The sequence below is a fragment of the Astatotilapia calliptera genome, chromosome 3 (genome assembly GCF_964374335.1).
Source record: "Astatotilapia calliptera chromosome 3, fAstCal68.1, whole genome shotgun sequence".
Taxonomy (NCBI): Eukaryota; Metazoa; Chordata; class Actinopteri; order Cichliformes; family Cichlidae; genus Astatotilapia; species Astatotilapia calliptera.
In genome coordinates this window covers 64095094-64118350 of record NC_137424.1, presented here as the reverse complement: position 1 = coordinate 64118350, position 23257 = coordinate 64095094, and the positions used below count along the sequence as shown (strand labels likewise).

General features: G+C 40.1%; 1 long non-coding RNA gene across 1 annotated transcript; it reads right to left on the bottom strand.

Annotated features, from left to right (window-relative positions):
* Positions 1–3568: 3568 nt before the first annotated feature.
* LOC145422399 (uncharacterized) lies at positions 3569–22847 on the bottom strand. Its single transcript, XR_013903682.1, has 3 exons — positions 22083–22847; positions 5128–5347; positions 3569–5037 (listed from the first exon to the last, which is right to left on the bottom strand). It is a non-coding gene; the product is annotated as an uncharacterized LOC145422399 (long non-coding RNA).
* Positions 22848–23257: the final 410 nt, after the last annotated feature.

The following is a 23257-nucleotide window of genomic DNA, read 5'->3' as shown; positions in this document are numbered from 1 at the left end:
AATCCTTTCAATATGGACTTCATCATGTTTTGTAGCCCCGTAACATTCTCTTGGTCACTGGAGAGCTATCCAGGATTAGCTTGGGGTTTGGGCTTGGTCAACACCCACCGCTTTTCTATAGAAATTTAACCCATTAAACTCATTTTAATATCTGAACCTATGTACTTATTATTACCTAAACCTAACTGGTCAGTTTTTCTTCCTACAACATAACCAAGTAGCTATAAATGCCTCAAACATACTGGAGCAGGATCATTACTTAATGTTTCCGAAATCAGTCTCCTGGAGAGGATACCACCTACTGGGACTATTAGACGCTCACATAGGCAACAACAGTGAGATGTGACAGGGAGGATCATCCTGTCTGATATGAACCCGAGTGTCATTCTGTTATTGCACTTCTGTGCCAACCACAGTTTGTCTATTACGAACACCATGTTCAGTCATACAGAGTATTTGTAACTGCATTATCATCTTATGTTTAGATTTGTCCAAGAAAATATGTTTCTTGGACATTCAGGTGAAGAAAGGAGTTGAAGTCTCAACTGATTGTCACCTGGCAGGAGTTGGATCAGGTGGTAGGGAAGGATGCTGGACAGGCCTGGTGCACCAATATGTAAAGTGAGGGTGCACTGGGAGTGTCTGGTGAATGCCTCGGTCTGTGAAATCCTTTCAATTTATTACTTGATCTCCAGACTGTTTTCTTTTAGTCATCCAGTGTAATTTACCTTTACACGTATCACACCATATTCCTTCACAGCTCCATTACAAACCAAGTCACATCTCCTCACTGCCGTCTTCTGTTGTTATTATCAGCTCTGGTCATGCACAACCTTCAGCATTCACTTGTCTGGATGCGTCAGACATGACGCACACTCATTCATTGCATTCCTCCACCTTCTCTCTGTGCATTTATCCTGACTGCTCTTCTGTCGGATTCAAAACGTGAAAACATATTAGTCACGTCAGTGACATAGTTTCTCTTTGAATATATTGTGTAATGAGAAAAACACCAAAAAGTATTTTCTGCTGTAGCAAACAGTGTCGGTACTCTGCATTTATATTGGTTCTCTGTATTTACATTAGCTTCTCTTTCCTTTTGCATCATAACCAGTATCAGTCTGTTGTCAGTTCTGAAAATTGGAAAACACATGATGGATGGATCCGTGTGAAAATTGTAATTGAAATTCCTTATTATGAATGTGGTCATGGATCATATTGAGCATGGCGTTAATGTGTTTACATGCTCTGAGATTTTGGTAATCCCGTCATTCTATTAGAAGTGCAACATGTGTCTAATAAACCTGGCAAGGACATCAAGTCACACAGAGTCATGGTTGCTATTATTTCCCTTTCTTTACATGCTTAACCATCCTCAATGCAATTACCATAACAGCTGAAGGATGCATCATTTAAACAAGCTATCCTAGCTGTCACAGGGCAAGAGGGAGGTTATGGCCTGAGCAGGCCACCAGTCTGTTGTATATATAAGTTGTATATATAGGCATAGAATGGGTTAACATTATCTTCATGAGCAAGAAGGATAAAACTAAAGCAACTTACCTTAAACAGAATACTGCCTTGAAGTTTATCTGCTTTTCAAATGTGGTTAGAAATGGGTCATGCTGTTCTTGAATCCAATCACTTTGTGAATAAGATTCAGAATTTCAAAAGGCCAAAGGGCCCAAAATTTGGAATCTTCTGCTGTAAAGCAATCAATAAATGTAAAAATATGATCACTATTCATGTGGAGGCCTGAGGCCAAGAACACTGAGCTGATCCCTCCTGGCTGAGGAAACATTAACCCTCACTTAGCGGTACTGCTGGAGGAAGGCAGTAATGTTACTGGCAGCTGGCTGTTGCACTTGCATATATAAAAAACATATATTGGTCCCAAAAGGTTTGCTGAAATAAATTACACAGCCAAAGCAGCTCTATTAAGGTATTTATCTTGATTTAACTAACTTTTAATCACAGAAGCGACATTTACAAAGCCACAAGATTCACTTATTTTAAAAGGTAGGTCTGTGGTTTGGGGGTTTGGTCTGGGGACCACAAAGGACTGCCCACTCACTCAAGTGAGGCAGGTAATCCATGTAGCTGGCCTTGCCACACCTTCCTCTGGTTTGGGAAGGACATACAGTATTTTGGTAAAGTATCAAGAAGGTATGTACCAGACTATGGTGGACTCCGGTTGCACGCATACCCTTGTCCTGTTGAACCAGGCCTGTGGGGCCTTTTGAGGAGACACAATGCTTTTCCAAGCAAAAAAAAAAAAAAAAGAAGATGGTCAAATGGTGTGCCCAGACACTGCACAGTGATACCCCCATTTTGTGATGAATAGGCACAGATTGTATAAAGCTGTGACAATCACACTAAAACACACAGTTGTTGATGCCAAAAAGCTGTTGGGAATTAATCTTCCAGATGGCTCATTATAACCCAATGGTTCTGCACATGGGATATGATAAAACTGTATCAAATTATGACCAAGAGGTTACGATCAGGTTTGTGTCACTGAGGCCCAGTGTTGGTCAAGTTACTTGAAAAAAAGTAATCACTAACTAATTACTGATTACTTCCTCCAAAAAGAAATCACATTACTTTACTGATTACTTATTTTCAAACGTAATTAATTACTTAGTTACTTTTTTTAAAAACGATTTACAGCCTGAATAGGTGATAAAGCGATAGATCTTTCAGCCCAATTCTACTTTTTCTGCATAATCCATCATAGAAAATGTAATCAAATGAAAAAGTTTCTTTTTAAAACTTGTTTTATTAGTTTTAATCTTTTAACTTTATGCATCAAGCAAAAATTTAATTATATGCAACATTCTCTGACTTGAATAAATTAGTTTAACATTTAAACCTATTTTCTGCACATTCCAGCACATAAAATAAAATTTTTTTGTGTTTACACTCACTCTTTCAAATAGATGCAAGTAAAACACAGCAGAAAATAAATAAAGTCAAAGACTCAGCGGTCCTGTTGCTCTATTTTCACCTGTGAAGCAGGAGTGGGGTAGCTTAACACTGCTGTGTTAAGTTCGTTTTTGAATGGTGGGAGTCACCACTTGGACCCATATTTCTATCCTTCATGCTAAGCTAATCTGAATTCACTCTAACTACTGTTTAACACACATAGATTAACTGTATGTCAGTTTTTATGTCAAAAGGAATAATTAAATGGCACCTTCATGCTTAAAACTCAAAGTTAGACAAACCTTGTGAGGACTTTGTCCTCAGAATGCACCATGTGATCAGAGGCCTGCTTGTAAAATTCTTTCGGACTTGAAATTTTATTAGGCTTGCCATATTTAGTAAAATGTGCCAAATCAGTTTGGGAAGTCTTGATTGACAAAGCTGCTAGGAAGGCAACTCTGTTTGCAGTGACTGTCATCAGGACAATGATTTACTGTCAGTACACATGACACGCAGTGTGAAACACACCCCAAAGAGCTTTGTCATGGGAGAAGGCTTCACCAACATCAAGCTAATCTTTGGCGTTTGGTGTCAACAGATGAAGAGCGCCATTCTAGCTGCGATGGAAACACTTCACTATGAATTTAGCTTGCAGATATCAGTTTCAGAGCATATTGATTGTAGATGGGTAGGTTTGACTGATGCACAGCTATCTGCACCTACACAATGTAAAGCAATATGAACAAAAATCCTTATTTTAATGTAATAGAAGAGGAATGCATGTGAAGACATGTCTGCCTCTGAAATCAATGCAAGCAAGCGGAAGAGCTGCCTGTCTTGAAATGATGTTCAATCACGTCTCATAAAAGAGTTAAATCTTATTTCCCAAAAGGAAAGATTCTCCTCGAAGGCTCGGGGCTACGGTAGAGCTTTTAAGGTAAATGATAGCAGGGGGCATTTGTTAGTTTACAAGGACCACCACACAGTTATAATATTATTTAAAGTCCTACTTTGAAATGAAAGTTCTCTGATGAGTTTTTGACAGCACTGCTTTATTACAGAAGTTCTTCAAATGAAAAAAACAAAAAAACAAGCTGGTGTCCTTTAAAATAGCTCATGCATTAGATGCTTGACTCATTTATTACGTCACTTATGTTTCTTGGGTCAAATCACAAATTCAGTCACATTTATTTCTCATTAAATGTACTGTTATCACTACGTGTTGGATACACTGTGTATGTTAACGCAGGTCAACAGCAAGCCAAGCTCAATTTTCATCAGCCAGAAAACTAAACTGATGGTGTATATAAAGATTCAGGACTCAGGAGGGGAAGTTTAAACACGGATAGGCAGGTTTTCTGTACAATGTTTTTTCCCAACTGACTGCGGCTTCTGCTTCCCACAATCCATTGCGAACACAGATTACTCCTTCAATATAAGATACAACAAAAAAAAACTAATGCTGACTGTATAGAAAATATTTTTAACTAAATGATTCTTTTTTTAACATAAATTACCACAGATGAAATATGACATTTTTATCACTAAATTATTATGAACCATTTTTAATCTTTTACTTGCGACAGAACATTAAATCATTTTTATTAAAAACTGTTTTGTGTAATCTAGTGGGGATAACAAAACTGTCAAAGTCTTCTGAAATCTACAAAAACTAATAGTTCCAATATTTCAGTCCGAACTGCAGTATCAGATTGGCTAACCAACACTGTCAGTGCTAGTGTTTGAAATATTTCTCCTATAAAGATATATTATATGAAAAGTCAAGGAAATTTCCAAGGAGCTGAATGGTTCCTTCGCTGCTTCTGCACCATGGTCTAAAGTTCTGGAAAATAAAGGCAAAGTTCTAAATTTCTCATTTCTATAAAAAGTAACAAGACCAAAACATATATGTTTACAATTGTAGATTTGTCACGGACGAGAATGCGGTGGACTCAAGAGCAGACTCAATTTGCTTAGAACTGTGTATAATTTATTGAAAAGAACAAAACGTGAACGGAACTGGGTTTAACAAAAACCATACGCAGAAAACTAAAGGAAATCCGTGGGCGGAGAAACCGGCGTAGAGCACGGGGAGACTTCTAACGGGAACTTCTGTAAACACAGGGGAGAAATGTTACTGAATGGGAAACAAACGAGTAAGGGACAAAGGTACGGAGTGCCAGTGAATAGTCTTGGGCTTACTTGGCGACCCTAGTCATTTAACGGGGAAAAGGCTGCCAGGGGTATATTCCAAAGAGGGTCAAGAGTGGAGAGTCCGGTCCAGATTTCGAAGAGATGGAGAATACAGACTGAAGGGCAGGCTGAGGAGAAGTGGAGTATATAATCCTCGGGCTCCGAGCAGATGGGAGGACAGGATGGAGACCAAAAACAGCACTACTGGTGAGTGCGATGGGTGGAGAATCTGAAGAATACAGGAAACAAAAACATATTAACCCAAGGTCCAGATATACAGAGTCAGAGCTCAGAGGAGGCCGAGTTTACCACAGATGGTAGCAGGACAAACTGGCGAGGAGTGGCAGGCCGTGCTGGCTTAAAAACCCTCTAGGTGGAGCCCCGGAGATTGACAACAGGTGATGAGCTGGCCAACTCCACTCCCAGGGACAAATGACAGGAACCTGGACCACACCCAACCAGACACTCCCACAGCATATGACAAGATTGTTTGTGAAATGCTAGAGCACTCAACAAATTATAGCCAAACATACTTAAAAAGTTCCTATAATTCCATAAAGAACTACAAAGTGTTTAGGTACATTTAACCCTAGAACACTATCGCTAAAAATAGTAACACCATCACTAACGCCGGGTGATTTTTACCCAATATAACAAAAAGTACTTGTCATCAAAATATATAAAATATATAACAACACATGACAAATTAGAGTGGTTTTCTTTTATTTTCAGCTGTGCCATATCTAACAAAATGGAGAAAAAAAAGTTTCATGGGGGGACCTTAAAAAATGCTCCAAAATTTCTGGAAAATTAGCAGTTGGAGAACAAAACAAACCCTAAAGAATCAGAATCAGAATACTTTATTGATCCCTGGGGGAAATTATTTATTGTTACAGTGCTCCATTTTAAACCAACATTAAGACAAGACAGACAATACACTAACTAAGAATAGTATAATATATACATATATATACATACATACATAAGTCACTCATAAATAAATAGTTGGAAAAGAAACATGTGTAGCTGTAGTAGCAAACAGTGTGTTAAGTGGATGCGTTGTACAGGGAGATGGCCACAGGCAGGAACGATTTCTGTGTCGTTCAGTGGTGCTTTTCGGTAATCTCAGTCTCTCACTGAACGAGCTCCTGTGACTGACCAGCATGTCATGGAGTGGGTGGGAGGTGTTATCCAACATTGTCTTTATCTTGGACAGCATCTGCCTCTCCGACACCACCTTGAGGGAGTCCAGCTCCATCCCCACAACATTGCTGGCCTTATGGATTAGTTTATTAAGTCTGTTGGCATCTGCGACTCTCAGCCTGCTCCCCCAGCATGCAACAGCATAGAGGATCGCCACAACAGACTCATAGAAAATCCTGAGCATTTTCTGGCAGATGTTGAAGGACCTCAGTCGCCTCAAAAAATAGAGACGACTCTGGCCCTTCCTGTAAAGTGCTGTGGTGTTTTTAGCCCAGTCCAGTTTATTGTCAATGTGTACTCCAAGGTATTTATAGTCCTCTACAATGTCAACACTGACCCCCTGAATTGAAACAGGGGTCAAGTGTTTCCTGGTCTTCCTGAAGTCCACGATCAGTTCCTTGGTCTTTGCCACGTTGAGCTGCAGATGATTCTGCTCACACCACGTGATAAAGGAGTCGACCACAGCCCGGTACTCTGTCTCATCATCCCTGCCGATGCATCCAACCACCGCAGAGTCATCAGAAAACTTCTGAAGATGGCAGGTCTCTGTGCAGTGGCTGAAGTCTGTGGTGTAGAGGGTGAAGAGGAAGGGGGAGAGGACAGTCCCCTGTGGTGCCCCTGTGTTGCTGATCACCTTGTCAGACACACACTGTGGGAGACGTACATATTGTGGTCTTCCTGTCAGGTAATCAACAATCCAGGACACCAGAGAAGCATCCACCTGCATCGCTGCTAACTTATCACCCAGGAGGGTCGGCCTGATGGTGTTGAAAGCACTGGAAAAGTCAAAAAACATGACCCTCACAGTGCTCGCCGGCTGGTCCAGATGGGTGTAGACACGATTGAGCAGGTAGATGATGGCGTCCTCAGTTCCGAGACGAGGCTGATAAGTGAACTGAAGGGGATCCAGGTGTGGTCTTACTATGGGTCGCAGCTGGTCCAGGATGAGCCTTTCCAGGGTCTTCATGATGTGGGAGGTCAGTGCCACGGGCCTGTAATCCTGGGGGCCACTGGGACGTGGCGTCTTTGGTACAGGGACGAGGCATGATGTCTTCCACATCACCGGGACCCTCTGCAGACTCAAACTCAGCATAAACAGTTTATGAAAGACTCCACACAGCTGGGGGGCACAGGTCTTGAGGACGAGGGGACTCACTCCGTCTGGTCCAGCAGACTTGCCTGAGTGAAGTCTCCTCATTTGCATCTCAACCTGGTATTGAGTGAAGGTGATGGGTGGGGGAGGGATTCCAGGCTGACTATAGGTGAGGTTGTGGGGGTGGGAGCAGACACTGTGGTGTCGAATCTATTGAAAAACAGATTCAACTCGTTGGCTCTATTCTCACCTCCCTCAGTTCCCCTGCTGTTGGTTGGCCTGAACCCAGTGATGGTCTTCATGCCCCTCCACACCTCTCTCATGCTGTTCTGCTGGAGTTTCCACTGTATGCATCCTTGACGTTAGCATACAGTAAGTCTAAAGTTTTCTCTCCCCTGGTGGGACAGTCCACATATTGTTTGAATGTTGGTAGTGTATTGTCCAGTGATACATGGTTGAAGTCACCCGAGATCACAATAAAGGCACTCGGGTGTTGAGTCTGTAACCGAGCTATGGCAGAGTGGATAGTGTCACATGCAGCTGTGGGGTTAGCAGAGGGGGGAACATAAACAGCCACCAAGATGACGTGAATATAATGATGCTGGAAACTTGGTCTTTGGTCCACCCATTCCTGGGATATTTGAGTCTTCCCTGGTGAAGGCACAGTCTCCTTGACACGCGAACAGCTGCAGGAGAGAGAAACAAAAAAATGGCATTTTTTGAGTGGGTAAAAATGACCAGTTGACTAAAATATTTTTTTTAACCATATGAATTCACTTGGAAATCACCACTTGTTGATATTTATTCATAACCACTGCACTAAATAAGGATAACATGCAAATTCCAGGACCACTCTTACTTACCTATTCCTTACATGCAGTCAGTACACACAGGGTAGTAATGGCGTGGACACACCGGTCGACGGCAGACATGGCACCTGTATCCCGTCTTCCTGTCCAAGCCTGTGGGGCAGTCAGCACACCTCACTAAGGGACCACTGCTTTCTGCTGCCACTGGTCCTGCCTCGCCTTCAAGAGTGCCAGGGGTAGGGATGTCGAGCACGCTACAGATCAGGACTCTGAGTTGACGTGACAGATTTGAAGAGGGGAGCCTCAGCTCTGCCCATGGTTTGATGAGTGCCAATGCCAAAGCCTGCATATAAGGCCTCTTCTGCATTTGGTTTTCATCTCTCTTCATTGCATTCTCATTGTGAATGATCCATGAGTTTATCACACCAGCATTGATCATGCCATAGAACACGCAAAGGGGCCATCTCTTGGTTTTTCTTCCACAACCATAGTGAGCGCACATTTGGCCAAAAGTATCGACACCTCCCTTTGTTTTGTTGTAAAATTCAATCACTTCGGGCTTACGAGTGGGTCCTATGCTTGGTTGTGTATGCATGGATGACAGGAGCAGTACAACCTTCTTTTTTGAAGCTTTGTCAGGGAGGAAGGACACCAAGGTTAGTTCTTTCGTAAAGAGAAATGCACTGGAGCCTGGCGCGTGATTTTCTTTAACTTTCATCCCTTGTGGGATCTCCCTTTTGTTTGCTTTTATTGTTCCCACTAAGGTCATGCCACAGCTAGCTACATAACATAGCTTTTAGATAAAAAAAAGAAAAGAAAAAGAAATCTAATCAGCTAACAATTGCCAAGTTAAACAAACCTTACCTATGTGTTACTCACTAGCTGGGATGCCAAAGACACTAAACCTGCAACAGGGTGACGGCTGTAGTTGAAGAGGTACAGTAGAGTACGCTTGGGGAGTGTGATCGTGTGTACAACGTCTCTTTATGTCTGTCTCCACGTTGGTTGAGTGTGGAGTAAGTGCATATGAGAGCATGAGGGTGGGAATGGATGTTTGTATCTGTGTGTGCCTGTATGTCTGTGTCTATATGTCAGGTTGGGTGTCAGGCGCCACCTCTCTGGGGACATCTCAGGCCCTCCAAGGTTTGGAGGCCTATCTCCCCGTACCACCACTTCCCCTGCCAGTGGCGGACCCCCTCAGACATCGGTGCGTTGGTGGTTCTTTGTGTCCGGGGATGGGCGTCCAGGTACACACCGGCTCACTCCTTGGCGGCCGCTTATCGGGGCCTGGAGCCTGGGGCTCGCTCGGGCCACTTCGGAGGTGGGGTGCCCCCGGCCTCTCGGCCTGGGGCTCGGTCACTCAGGCGCAGCTGGCTACCGGCGGAGCTCAAGGGGGGACCCACGGCAACTCCCCCTGGCTTCTGCTCCGCGGCTGCTGAGTGAGCCCTCATCTGGGACTCTCCTCAGCTCTTTCTGGGACAGTGGCGCAGCTGCCCCTCTGTTGGTCTTCCTTGGTCTCTTGTGTTCTGGGGGCCTCTGGATGTCTGGAGTTTTGATCTCCTCCATACCTGCTTCACGCCCTGGAGGACGGGGCTGTGGCCCCCCCCCCACACCCTCTAGCAGATTATTACATGAAGGAACCTTTAAAAAAAAACAAAAAAACAAGCGCGTCCATGCTCACAGGTGTACACACGGGTGATCACACCCACAAACTACACCCTTTTTGGCTCCTACCTCAAAGCACACTGTGTTCTGTTGATCTTATGTGCTGCACAATAATGTTTAACATTTAGTATTTACTGTCATATTCCCATATATCATTGTGATGTTGTTTATTCTATTACTCTTGTTCTCTTCTGCTTGTTTTCTTTTTTCTTTCTCAGCAGGTGATCCAGGTGATTGATATATGCATTTTTTTTTCTCTGCCCGTTCTGTTGGTTTTTGTCTTTTGCCCTTCTCCCCCGTCCCTCTTCTCAGCTGTTTCTCTTTCCCTCTTTCTTTCTCCCCTTCTTTCCCCCAGTCAAGTCTGTCCCGTATTCAGTAAGTGAAAATAAAATAAACAATAAAAGGTGAATCAAATGGACCATTACGGCAAGGCTGGGATGGTCAGTTTGGTAAAGTAAATCCGTTGGGCATCTTTCTTTGCCTTTAGACAACAATTCTGATGGCAAAAGAGCCAAACGGGACAGGCAAAAAAAAAAAAAAAAAAAAAAAAAAAAGAAGAGGTACAGTAAATATGGTGAGCCTGAATGTTGTCACCCTTGAAATGCGGCAAGATCGCCTGATTTTATACACTAACACTATCACCAGGTGAAATCCACCCAAAACCTACTTTATCCTCTATCACTATTGCCGGGTGAAATTCACCCGAACACATGCCTGTAGGAAAAAGCGGGATTTGGGGTAGGGAAACACCCACGCCTTCAAAGACGTCAAAGACAATGCTGAAGCTACCCAGGGATCCACCACACTCAGACAAACGCAACATATTGAAAATTATGTAAATACATTTGCTCGGGTGAAAATCACCCGGCGATAGTGTTCTAGGGTTAAAAGAATATCACAATCTCAAATGTTGTCTTTGGGGGGCAACATTAACTATAATAACCTCTTGTAGTTGAGATTAAATATTCATAGTAACTAGAATTATGACTTTCTTTAATGCAATTGAAATGAGAAATTAGCCATTATTTGTGTTGTACTCATGGTTCTTTCTCCCTGTCACCCAAATTGAGCAAAAGTGGTTAAAATTCTTCAACAGAGATTTTTTTTGTATTGGAAAGTCTAACAAGGACATCCAAGTTCACCGAGTAGACGACACAACTTTCATTCTGAACAACAACCTTTTATGATATCTACCTGCTTTCACATGAAAAAAAAACTGTTAGGAAGCCTCGCTGATGTAAGCAACCAGGGTAATCTTCTTATGCATCTCACAAATATAAACCTCTTAACTTATGTTCAGTTTTGTCATATTAAACTCTAAGCTAAACACATTTAAATTGTTTGTCTGCTGCTGACAAACACAAGCAGATTGTTGGATATCACTCAGCTCTCTCACATGCTGATTCTCATTGAAAAAAGGGAAACTGCACATGTTCATTCATTGGTTGGATGAATAAAAGTCAGACCGCAATGCACAGGTTTCATTTGCGAAATAACATCCATCTGTCTCAAATAGCAAGTAGGTGCTGCAATTGAACTGACTGCAACTTATTATTTTCTGTATAAAAAATACAATTTCTGATGAGACACCTCATGGGGAAATAGATTCACAACAATGAACACCATGGGAACAGTGTTATATGACAACAGCAATAAACAGTGAAAGCAAGAAATAGCACACATCTGTACCACAGAAAGTAATGGGAATGCCCATGTGCATGTTTCAGCACATTCCCTGTAAATTGCTGGTTGGTTCAGAGTGCTGTCATCCACACTCTGAATCGGTTTAAATTGGTGCCTTTCAAGCTGTCCATAATTATGAACATAATAATTATCCATAATTTCTCGCTACACCTGCATTCATATCTGTACCTCTAACATCATCGGTTCAGGGCATTTACAGGATCCAGTTTGAACACAAATGTCACCACTCCAGCAACATTTAACCTGCCTTCTTTTGGAAATAATTTATTCATTAATTATTTTATCTATTTATCTGTTTTTCCTTACCCACTAGAGACAAAATTTCAGGAGTGGGACCACACCTCCATACACGCCCCTTCCTGTTCTTTGTTCTTGTTTCCATGCCCCACCCTCCCACTTTTTTGAATTCATTCACTTCTCACAATTCATTCACACTGGGATCTGCCCGGCCTGGGAGCCACTGCCAGTCCGATCTGACACCTTTCCCACACCACACCGTCAATTTGTGCTCAAGCTATTTGCCATTATCTGCTGAAATTGACCTAAATGAGAATATGAATTACCCGTTATTGTTACTTTTGCTCGTTTTTCTAATGTGTGTATGGAAGTTTGTATGGTGTAATAAATGGATGATTGTATGTTAGTATCTGTTTACATTTGTATAACAAGTGTTCTACAAATAAAATATTATTATATTTATATTTTGTAACAGGCATTGACATCCCAGCAGTATCGCTACAATTGGTTTAAATCTGGTGCTTTTAGTTTCTCTCTGAAAGGATGTTTGTTTCTAAGTGTTTTTTTTTTTTTTAACTTATGGCCACATGTTACCATTGGCAAACTTCTCCAAACAAGTGATGGCAGCTCCCAATTTTCTAGCTGGATGCTGAATATAAACACTGGGGCAACACTTATATCTGCATAAATGACAGGAATGAAAATGGGACCAGCTATGAGGAACGCCTGGATGCGAGTCATTAAAATAACTTATTTACCATTATTATGCATAAAACTAGCTTATAGAGTAACTTCACCATAATGCCATAACAGGTCTGTCTTAGTTCATTTTGTCTTACGTCTCAGCTCCCCTGATTCTAACTTGGACTTGGCCTGCATGAGAATCTTTGTTCCCTTACTGATTTATACTGAAGCTTAGTTTGCTCAAGTGTCCTGTTTTTACTTCCTGCCTTTCTTTTTGTTGCCTTATTTCTGCTCCACCATCATTGGTCCCACCAATTTAATTTAGTTCTAGTTTTACTGATAAACTCTGCCTTTATCCCCCATCATGCAGACCCTGGAAACCTCCAGCGGGAGGGAAAATAGATAAATAGATGAAAAAACAGATATTGCCTATCTCCAGAGTGAGTGGTTCCTGGAAGTTGCAAGGTGAAATTAGTCACAAGTCATATACAGTGTTGTACCAAAAACCTCTGTGCAATTGCTCTGGTTGCTAGCAAATTGCTGCAGCTGATTGTAGTTTGCATGAACGGTGCTGCTAATGCTCACTGAGTCGTGTGAAACTGTGTGAAAAGTGAGACACAAAATGTGTTGGTTGCCACAAGAAGCCATACATTTGAAGCTAATAGGTCTCCTGTTCCTGGTGTGTCACATCTTTCATAGTGCACATAGTGTTTCTTCCAAAGTATGATCAATTTTGGCAATCCACAAGCAATCATAATGATCACAAGAGGGATTTTACATTAATCCTCCAGTTTTTCCATGTGTAGTTCAAGCATGTGTTCCTTGAGATCTTCATTTTTTTCCATGTTTTCTCAGTTTAGGTACAGTTTTTGTGCTTCTGGTTTTTAGTTTTTATCTACCTCTGACCTGCATGTGATCTGCAGTACATGTTGTTCAATTTCATTGTCAGAATTCTTAACTTCCCCCTACAATCTAGATTAATCACACTTTAGAATAGTTTTCATCTGTAGCATTTTTCAATCTACTTTTAATCAAGCTGTACTTTAGACTGCAGTGTAAACATTTAATAGGAACTGGAATATGTGTGCATTTTGAAAGACTTGGTTCTTTTGTCAGTTTTTCCATCTCAGTCTTTGCGATGGCAAACATTTCACGACAGCTCTGATTTTGCTTTCTTTTTGCTTTCATCTTTTAACAGTGGGTTGTCACTGAAGGCTTTTAGGTCTTGTTCTTGTTAAAGAAACAAACACTAGTTCTACTTAACATGCAGTTATTTGATTAAGGCATGACGGAGTAAAGCTGAGCCCAGAAAGCTGAATCTCAGAAGAAAATGAACATATTAAAGTATCGTGGCAAAACTGTCAAAAGAGATATTTTATTTTGGATCTCTGGATTGTGTCTGACGAAATGCATCCAGTCTATACAGCAGAACAGGGGAAGGACTCTGCTTACAAAACACCTCCTTTCCTGCAGGCGGAAAGTTGCATATTGTGGCACTTGAAAAGAAAGTGTCTTCTCTTTTCTCTTGGTCTCTCTCGCTCTTCCTTTTCACCGTCTCCAGCTGTCATCATCGTCATCTGTGGAGCTTTTCTGTGTTTTAATCCCAGACACTGTGACTGGCACGCTCATTACAGCGAGGCTTCAAACGCTGACGAGGAAAAGAATCGACTGTGCTGGAGTGGTGACAAATATAGCTCTCTGCAGCCAGACGCATTACAAAGTTTTCAACAGAGGTACTAGGAGAGGTTTTCTATGTGTTCCCATTAAAAATGTGTCAGAGAGTTATTCTCAGCATTTGTGACAACCGTGGGAAATGAAATTCCCTTGGACTGAGTGGTGAATATTAGAGCGTCCAAAAGACTGTCTGATGGAAAGTAAGACTGTGTGCGACCTGTGTTATATAACTGTGTATGAGTGAGTGTGCTGGGTAGATGAAACCTTAAGTCTGATATTCACACTCGGCTGGTGGTCCTGACAAGAGTAATCTGTCTTCTGACAGGACACGAAGCACCACAACGTATTCAGGCCACTGGAAAGTCCTGCAAATTTCTGAGAAAAACAAGGAATGGCAGACCAAATATTAAAGTTCACTTCAGTTCAGTTTCATATTTGTGCAATTTTTTTTTAACTTGATGTTGATCTTCTAATGAAATTTTGCAGTATTTTAAATCTGTGCCATCTAGGACTTGTTAGAGCTAAAGAAAAAAACTATTGCTTACTATGTAAATCACCTTTTATCTTAAGACACTTAACATCTGATGTTTCATGTGTAGTGATGATGCTCATGATGATAGCAAAATAACCAAACTCGTCTTTTCTGCAACTTTACAAAACAAGGTAAATACAATGTATTTTACTAAAGCAGCTATTACATTACTAGAGCTAACATTTGAGAATGTAAATAATAGTTTGACTTGTAACATTGTGTTAATGGGGCCTTGGCTTTATGGTTTTTTCCTTGATATTACCTGATGTGAGTTGAAAAAAAAATAGAGGATGTCACAAAGTGTCAAACTTACAAGGAATCAATTCATTGCAATAGTCATTGCGTGTAGGATCAACATTAATTCTAGTAAAAGCTTCTTTGACATGGCTTCATTAATGGTTCAGTCTATCGCCTCTGCTCATCCCATCAGAGTCCTGAAAAACCACATAACCCATAAAGAGTACAGTTTCCTACATCTTTATTTTGCTTTCTAGTGGAATTATGCCTTTTCCATTTCGACTTTTTAACCAGTATATCCTACCACAACAATTAACATCTGTCCTTTATTTTTTATTAAAATGTTAAAGTAGGTATAGCTAGGTATAGTTTTTTTTTCCTTTAAGCAGATTAAGACTTTTATTCATTACTTTGATAATGCTTCTGTTATTCTTCTGATGAGAAAAAGAAATAGAAATATTTCAAATGGGATTACAAAAATAAAAAATGCTGGACGTTTGTAAAGTCATGCTGCTATTTTGAAGAGCTAATAGCTAGTAACATACGCGCGCGCGCACACACACACACACACACACACACACACACACACACAACAAGGCACTGTAACTGGAAATGTACCATAGACTGTATAAATGGACTGTATATGGATGTAGCCACCATCAAGCCATACAAAGGTCCTATTACAAAGCCTAGACTGAGTATTTTATCTGTTTATCTGATTCACTGGTAACAAGCCAATAAATATATCCACAGTAATCCTCTTTTCTGACTCTCAGGATGACTATTTAGAGAATGGACTTCATGGTTTATGGAATATGATCTGAAATGAGTAACTGAGAGCATGCAATCATCTGAAATTATTTAGACAGCTCAGGGTTGAGGGCCATTTCCCATAGATTTCTAAATGACGTCAACTTTTGCATACAGGCTTGTTTTGAGCTTCTAGAACAATAATTGTTTTGTCTAGATTTTATGTTGTACAAGTGTATGGCTTTGGTGAACTGGATAAAGAAATATATAATAAGTTGACTTAATTTAAAAAGAAAATGCAGGCTTTGTGTGCCCACGTAAAAAATGAAAATGGGAAATGAAATGGAAATTTCAAATGAAAGAGAACCGTACTCATGTGTGCGTGTATGTGCAAGACTGTTGTAATTAATTAAATACAGCTCGTTTGACTAAAAGCAGAGGGGCCAATGTACCTAATAAGCCTTTTAATGAGGTTAACCCACAAGCTCTTAAATAATCAATTACACTGCAATGACTACAACAAAGGGCCTGTACCACCATATTGGATGGAGACAGAGCGAGTACAATTATAAACCCAGTGGAGATCCGCTGATGAGTTGGCTGTTCACTGTAGATGTGTAAGCTGTGGTAAGAGAGTCAATATTGGTGTTTTAAGTAGCTGTCTTTACTTCAAATACCTTAAAACTGGTGAGAATCAAATGATTCCACTTTCCATTTCCCATTGGTCTCAAATGATTTAACCTTGATCAGCACTGGGGCAGCAGCTCAGAACAGCTGCAGAATTTTCTTTAAATAAAGCAAAAGAGAATCAATCAGTCAGAAAATGGTTCACAATGTCAGGAAAGTTTTGAATTTTTAACCTACTGTTGGTTTTTGAATTTGATGTGTTGACTTTATGAACAAAACACATGACCTTAAAAAAAAGTTGAATTAAAGTCTGTATTCTAATCTATCAAGATACACATGGCCACTGATTTTGAGAAGAGTAACCAATGCTTAACTGCCTTAGACTTCATTCCTTGTTCTGGCCAATAGGGGGCAACTTGTCTGGTTGCAAATGGCAAGACAGACTGAGAACATTATCCTTGTAACCTTTAGACAGTGTTGGGAAGGTTACTTTTAAAATGTATTCCACTACAGATTACAGAATACATGCCCCAAAATGTATTTTGTAACGTATTCCGTTACATTACTCAATGAGAGTGACGTATTCTGAATACTTTGGATTACATATTATCATGCTTTTTTTTTTTTTTTTTTTTTTACAACTACATGAATGTACTATTGCTGTGATTTATTACTATTACTGAAGGTCTTGCTTCTTATTTTGTGTTTCAAGACAACAACAGAAAAAATTACAAGCTTAAGGCTTCAGAACCTGACTACACTAACCAATGGAAACATCACAGTAGCTATTAGCTTACAGTCTAAAGTGTTTTCCACAGTATAGATTTAATTTGTGTTAGTCACAGTAGCACGCACCTAAGCTTTCTTAAATACATAAATGAAATATACAACTGAAGGCCATAATTGGTCTTCACTGACTTATTCGTCATGTAGATTCTTGGACTACAAATAGCAGTAGACGAAGTGCCAGGCACTGCACGCTCTGCTTGGAGTGGCCCTCCAGCTCACAGAGCATGTGTCTGGATAAACAAAAAGTCTGAAATACATAGTCCATAAAATGTAACATTGGAGTGCATGAAGGTAAACAGATGCTAAAACAAAGACTGGGGTGAAGGACAGGACTATTTATACACAAGGTGATCAGGGAACTCAAAAGAGGACGATAATGGGACATAGCTGAAACAAATCTAGACAGCGACGGAGAACTGAACGGAAAAAGGAAAAACTAACTGCACAAAACATGATAATTATCAAAATAAAACAGGAAATTAATGAGAACCACATTTGAAATTAGGAAACCCAGAAACACAAAGGAATTTAATGGTGGGAAAACACAAGAGGATGACAGAAAAAGAAAAAAAAAAAATCAGCAGACTAACTAAACTTCCAAAAAATGGACAGCAACTAGAATGAGTTAATAGCTGACTAACCTCCCAGCATACATTTTGCCTTCCAAAAACAGTTGACTGATCATATTTTCTTAAAACAGATATTTCTATCACAACTTCAGCTAATTCCAAGGTGAATGCGCCAATGAAGTGCATTGGTCAAGTAATAAAGCTGTTCTTTATAGCACAATAGATCATATTTTCTCCATTTTGTTAAAAAATGAAAGTTTTTTAAAATTACTCAGAGATCGTTGTTTCACTTTCTAACCAAGTAAATGTAGGCTCAAGAATTGATTCTCTTATACGTTTATCAATTAGAAACATTTTCACAACACATTCTCTTAAAGCAACAAATGTGAAACTCCTGACCTGCTGTTGTGAGGACCACTTCTTATCCTGCTGAGTTATTGGGTAGTTAAGCAGTCACATGACAGGATTTATGGGTTCAGAATTTACATATAGATGAACATAAATGACTTACAAGCGCTGTTAAACAATCACGCTCTGTTTATAAAACTCATCTGTCTACATGGAGAAGATCTAGTGTGACTATCTCTTAACAATTTAGTGACCAAATTAGCGGTGAATCAAATCTCATTGAATAAAAAAGAAAAACACAAGCAAATAACTTCTGTTATACAAGTTAACAACATCAACACCCGCATACAGACAAGCTTTGATCCAGAACACAATGCTGCTGATCTACTATGGGTTTCTTTTTTTTTTTGTGTGGGACTAGCAGTGAGGAGATTAAGGTGTTCTTGTCCAGCTGATGAGCTAAGAGTGAATTTTCAAAATGACAGTGATAGTGCACCAACACACCCATAAAACTGTTTTTGCAGGTGAGTTAAAAATTCAAATATATAAATCACAAACTGAAGACCAAGTGAGCTCTGTGTGCAGTCTGTCATCTCCTCCTGTGGCATGATGGGGATCTGAAGTCCATAAATGCTGGTCTGTGATAATTTTGCACGTTCAGCTGACTCCATTTTCAAATTTGCTTCTTCAAACTGATAGTGTCACACACACACACGCTGACATGCTGGCACCAAACTTCACACTTCATTTTGCTTTAGATTTGCACTCTGCCAACACACATCAGAGCCTCACAACACACACACACACACACACACACACACACACACACACACACGCTTCTTCAGCATCAATGAATAGCACACTAAAAGCCAACACGTGATATCCTCCTCACAACACATTTGCAGCACAAGCTCTGACACACACACACACACACACACACACACACACACACACACACACACACACACTTTGCTACACACACCTACACACACACACACACACGACAGCAGCAGATATGAAGCGGGCTTTGTTGCAACACTCACACATGGCTGGTTGATGTAAACTGTCGCCCTCAGCAGCTGGTGGACACCAGATTCCCCAAATTTGTGTCGCTTTGACTTGAATCAGCAGGCTGTTGTGACAGTGAGCGAGCTGCACTGAGAACCTCAATCTGACTCATTAATTTACATGAGTGTCCTGTACAGAGGCTTTTCCTCCTTTTATGGATTATGTATTTAGGCATGTATTATGCATTTGAAGAGTGTTGCTGCATGTTACATTCCACAGGAGGTCCAGGGGAAAAGAAAGACGGTGAAGAAATACATTTCACCCATTTTCCTGTAAGTAAAACTGTACTTTCATTCTCGTTTACGTTCCCCACCCTCCCTCCTCTTTTCAATTCTTTAACTTCTTCACTTCTATTTAGTACAAGGGGATCTGCCAGGCCTGGGAGCTGCCGCCAGTCTCCTTTGAGGCCTTCTCCAAACTGCAGCTCAATTCATGTCCAAGCCTTTTACCTTTATCAACTAAAATGCTGCCAAACCTCAAATGAGGACGTGGGCCCAGTGAGTGATCTAGAATATAACTAGAGTAAAGACTGAGTCTTTGATATCAGATGAAAAACAGTCAAATTAAAAACTCTTTGTCTCCCAGTCCCAAACTTTTGTTCTCATACGTCAGTGAAAAATCCATAAGTGGTTCCACCACATATGTGAAGGTTTCTCATTTATACCATAAAAAATAAGTAATTTTGCCCAGTGGCAGGTTTCATAGCATGTTGCTTTGTGTAATGCTTGATATTTTTCTTTTCCTCTATAACAGTTCTATAGCTCTAGTTTCATTTAGTAGCCTCTTTCCCGTGGAAGACTTTCCTTCTCCCCAACTGATTATCTTTTCTTTACTCCAGAGTTCCTTTCACTTCATTACAATTCATTCAAACATCTGGAAGATCTGAGCATTTTTTAGTTTTTTCTGGTGTTACATACTGTCAACGGCCACTTTATTAGGTACATCTGTTCAACTGGCTTTGAATGCAATGATCTAAACAGCCAATCACATGGCACCAACTCAGTGCATTCAAGACTGTGTGTGTGCTCCTGGTGACTTTTTGAGCTTTTTAATGTAACTATTTAAGGAAAATGTGGCTTGCTGTGTGGTTAATTGTCTGATTAGAGTATCCAAGAAGTCTGCACTTCAGTTTTGCTGATTGAAACTCTAGGAATTTGTTTTTATTTAGCACTAATTAATAGGAATCTGTAACTATGCTATGCAGGTATATACTTTATGAATGACATCATAGAGCCCACAATTATTTGCCATAAAGTGTATCTGTGTAGCTGAAATGTTAATTAAGGTCTACTTTAAAACATATGCAGACTATACATGGATATTAGACACACACAAGTAACATAAACATACACTTACTACTGCCTTGGACAGATGCTAATTTATGGGTATTTATAGATTTGGACTGGAGCTGCAGACATATAATGCAGATAAAAACAGCTGCAGAGTTATATAACCTGAACAATAATCAGTTTTTGGTGGACACTGATTATTTTTACCTATTTAAGTTATTATGCTCTGGACCTGGGCCCAGGCTTCTGGATTAAATCTCGTAGAAACCCTGAGATGACAGCCATGATGCCTCTCTCATTCTGTATAAAACAAATTGTTTAACCTCCACTTGGACTCCGTGTCGTTTGTCTTCGACAGATACAGATTCTGAATATAAGATCAATTTGAAATAAGGTCTGGGTTGCAAACAGCACAAGTGGCCTGCAGTCCTTTAGAATAACATGTGGAGAAAAACATTTCCAGCACGATTATTAAACATGACTGACAGCTTGTTCATGAGGTCGATTCAGTCTGTCTGTTTGTAAAACGACTTTGTCAGCGAGATGGCTTCATCCATTGTTTTCTGTGGGATTAATTAAGATGTATTACCTCACTGGATGGTCAGCAGTTATTTTACCACTCAGAGGAACCAGTCAGGCTGAAAAATCATTTGTTTCAGTGAGCTGAATTAACCGGGTTGCACTGTAATATGATTCTACTGCTGAAGTACACACAGGTACAAGGATTAATGAGGACATCAAGGTTTGTGTGTGTTGTGTGTATGTTGTGTGCGCAAATATGCAGCTCCATATTCGTATTCTTGGACTCTGCTAGAATAGCTTTGTATGATTCCCAGTTATCAACTGAAACAAGTTCCTCACCTTTTTAGCAGCGGCATCCTGTCAGGGCAAGTAAGGCAAGCAGTGTTTGCCAAGCAAAATCTAAAATCAGACATCATTAAAATCTACCAAAGTGGAAGCGATCTCTCTCTTTTCATCTTAACTAGCTTTCTGTCATAACATTTTTAAATTCATCCTTAAGTTACTGTAATTTTGGAAGCAAGGTTAAAGAAACAATAATATTGTTAACTTCTTTATGATCCAAACAACCTAAAAGTAGAAATACTTTCTCTTTTCACATACTGTAATTTACCGGCAGTGCTGGGATCCGGACAGCAGGAATTTTAGTGCATTTTAATGATAAAAGTGGATTAATTACATATTCAACAACCTTGCAGCCTTTGACTCACAGGGATTACTTCTACAAATACTGACCTCATAATTGTAAACTTTGGCATGTTAAATGTGAACATCTGTCATTGAAATGAGATATATCTATCTATCTATCTATATATATATATATATATTTTGCAAGAAACAAGGTTCCTCATTGTTTTGTATTATATTAAACACAACCCACAATTTGTTAGTGGCAACTATGAGTTTGAGCAGCTCAGCTGTGTTAATGTTAGAGCTATCACCTCACAACTCACTAAAAGGTCCCTGGTTGAGTCTCTTCATCACATGTGGTCTTCTTGTGTGGCCTTTGCATGTTCTCAGGGACTGGTCGAGTCTAAGCTAAAAAAATCAAACCATACATTTAAGGGTAAAAGCAGAAATCTGGCCTCAAAAAGATAGAAACCTTCCCACCGTGACGCCACAAACACACACATATAGTTTTCATCTTTCAACACGTTCGTCACTCACCGATATAATAAATGAGGAGTGAAGAGCAGCCTGAATGCTGATGGTTTAAAATCTGAAATTGGTTCTGGCTCCTGTTTCTGTACTCTCCTCCCTCCTCCTCCTTGTCTTCTACCCACTTTTCCTCCTCTGCAGCCTTTATCAAAACACATTTCTCCTCCTCTTCCTCTTCTCATTCTCTAATTTTCCTTCCCTGGTGTCCCTCCTTTCTTCTTTCCCCTATCTCCTCCGTCTACCCCTCTTGCCTTTGTCTTCCTTATCCTTTAAATTCCCTTTAAATCTCATTCCCTCCTCTCATCATTCTTAATCCCGTTTCTTTGGTCTTCTTTTGTTTCTGCCTCTCTCACCCCTCTGTCTTCATCAGAGAAACACAATTAAATCGAAAATAAAAAATAAGATCATTACAACAAATTATAAAGTAAAATAAAAGAATATGAAAAATAAAGATAAGAAAATGAATTAATGAAGAAGTCTATTAACCTAACCCTTTTAAATGATTAACTAAAATGCGAATAATTAAAAAAAATACAGAATTCCATTATTTAGTTTAAATGATTTAAAATTGCTATAAAAAATTGGCAAAATAGAATTTGTAAAGTATTTCTTCTTAAATCTGGCAGCAGTCTGAACCCTTTGTGGTCTGATTGTGGAACTGAAACTGAAATGTTATCTCTCTAGTGGGGAGGGAGCGTGAGCTCGTGTGTGAGGTCAACAGTTATGTGGTGGAGATATCACTCAAAAAAACGCTAATTGTATTACACATTACTCTTACTTTTCTTTATAGTAATGCAGATGAAGTTGATCTACATTCCTACACTCACCTGTCATCACAGTTGTGATGATACAAGTGGCAGACATGTGCTTGCCCTGAAGGGGGCTCAGCCTTTGCAGTTACAGTAAGGAGCTCAGTTATTCTCAGTCATAAGAGCCTCAGAGTGACCACAGCTCCTCATTAGTAAAAGAAGATAAGGCAGTTCAGAATGCCACCTGGATACGTTTTTTGCATATGCCGCAGTGAGAAAACCCTTGAGCCCAGGCCACAGTGGAGCAGCTATGATCTGGGATCACCTTTTTCTGTGCCCACGTTTGAAGAACTGGAAGTGGAGGGTGAGGAAAGGGAGATCTAAGCATCTAAGCCGCAGAAATTCAATGGATGGATGAATAAAATGAAAATTAAC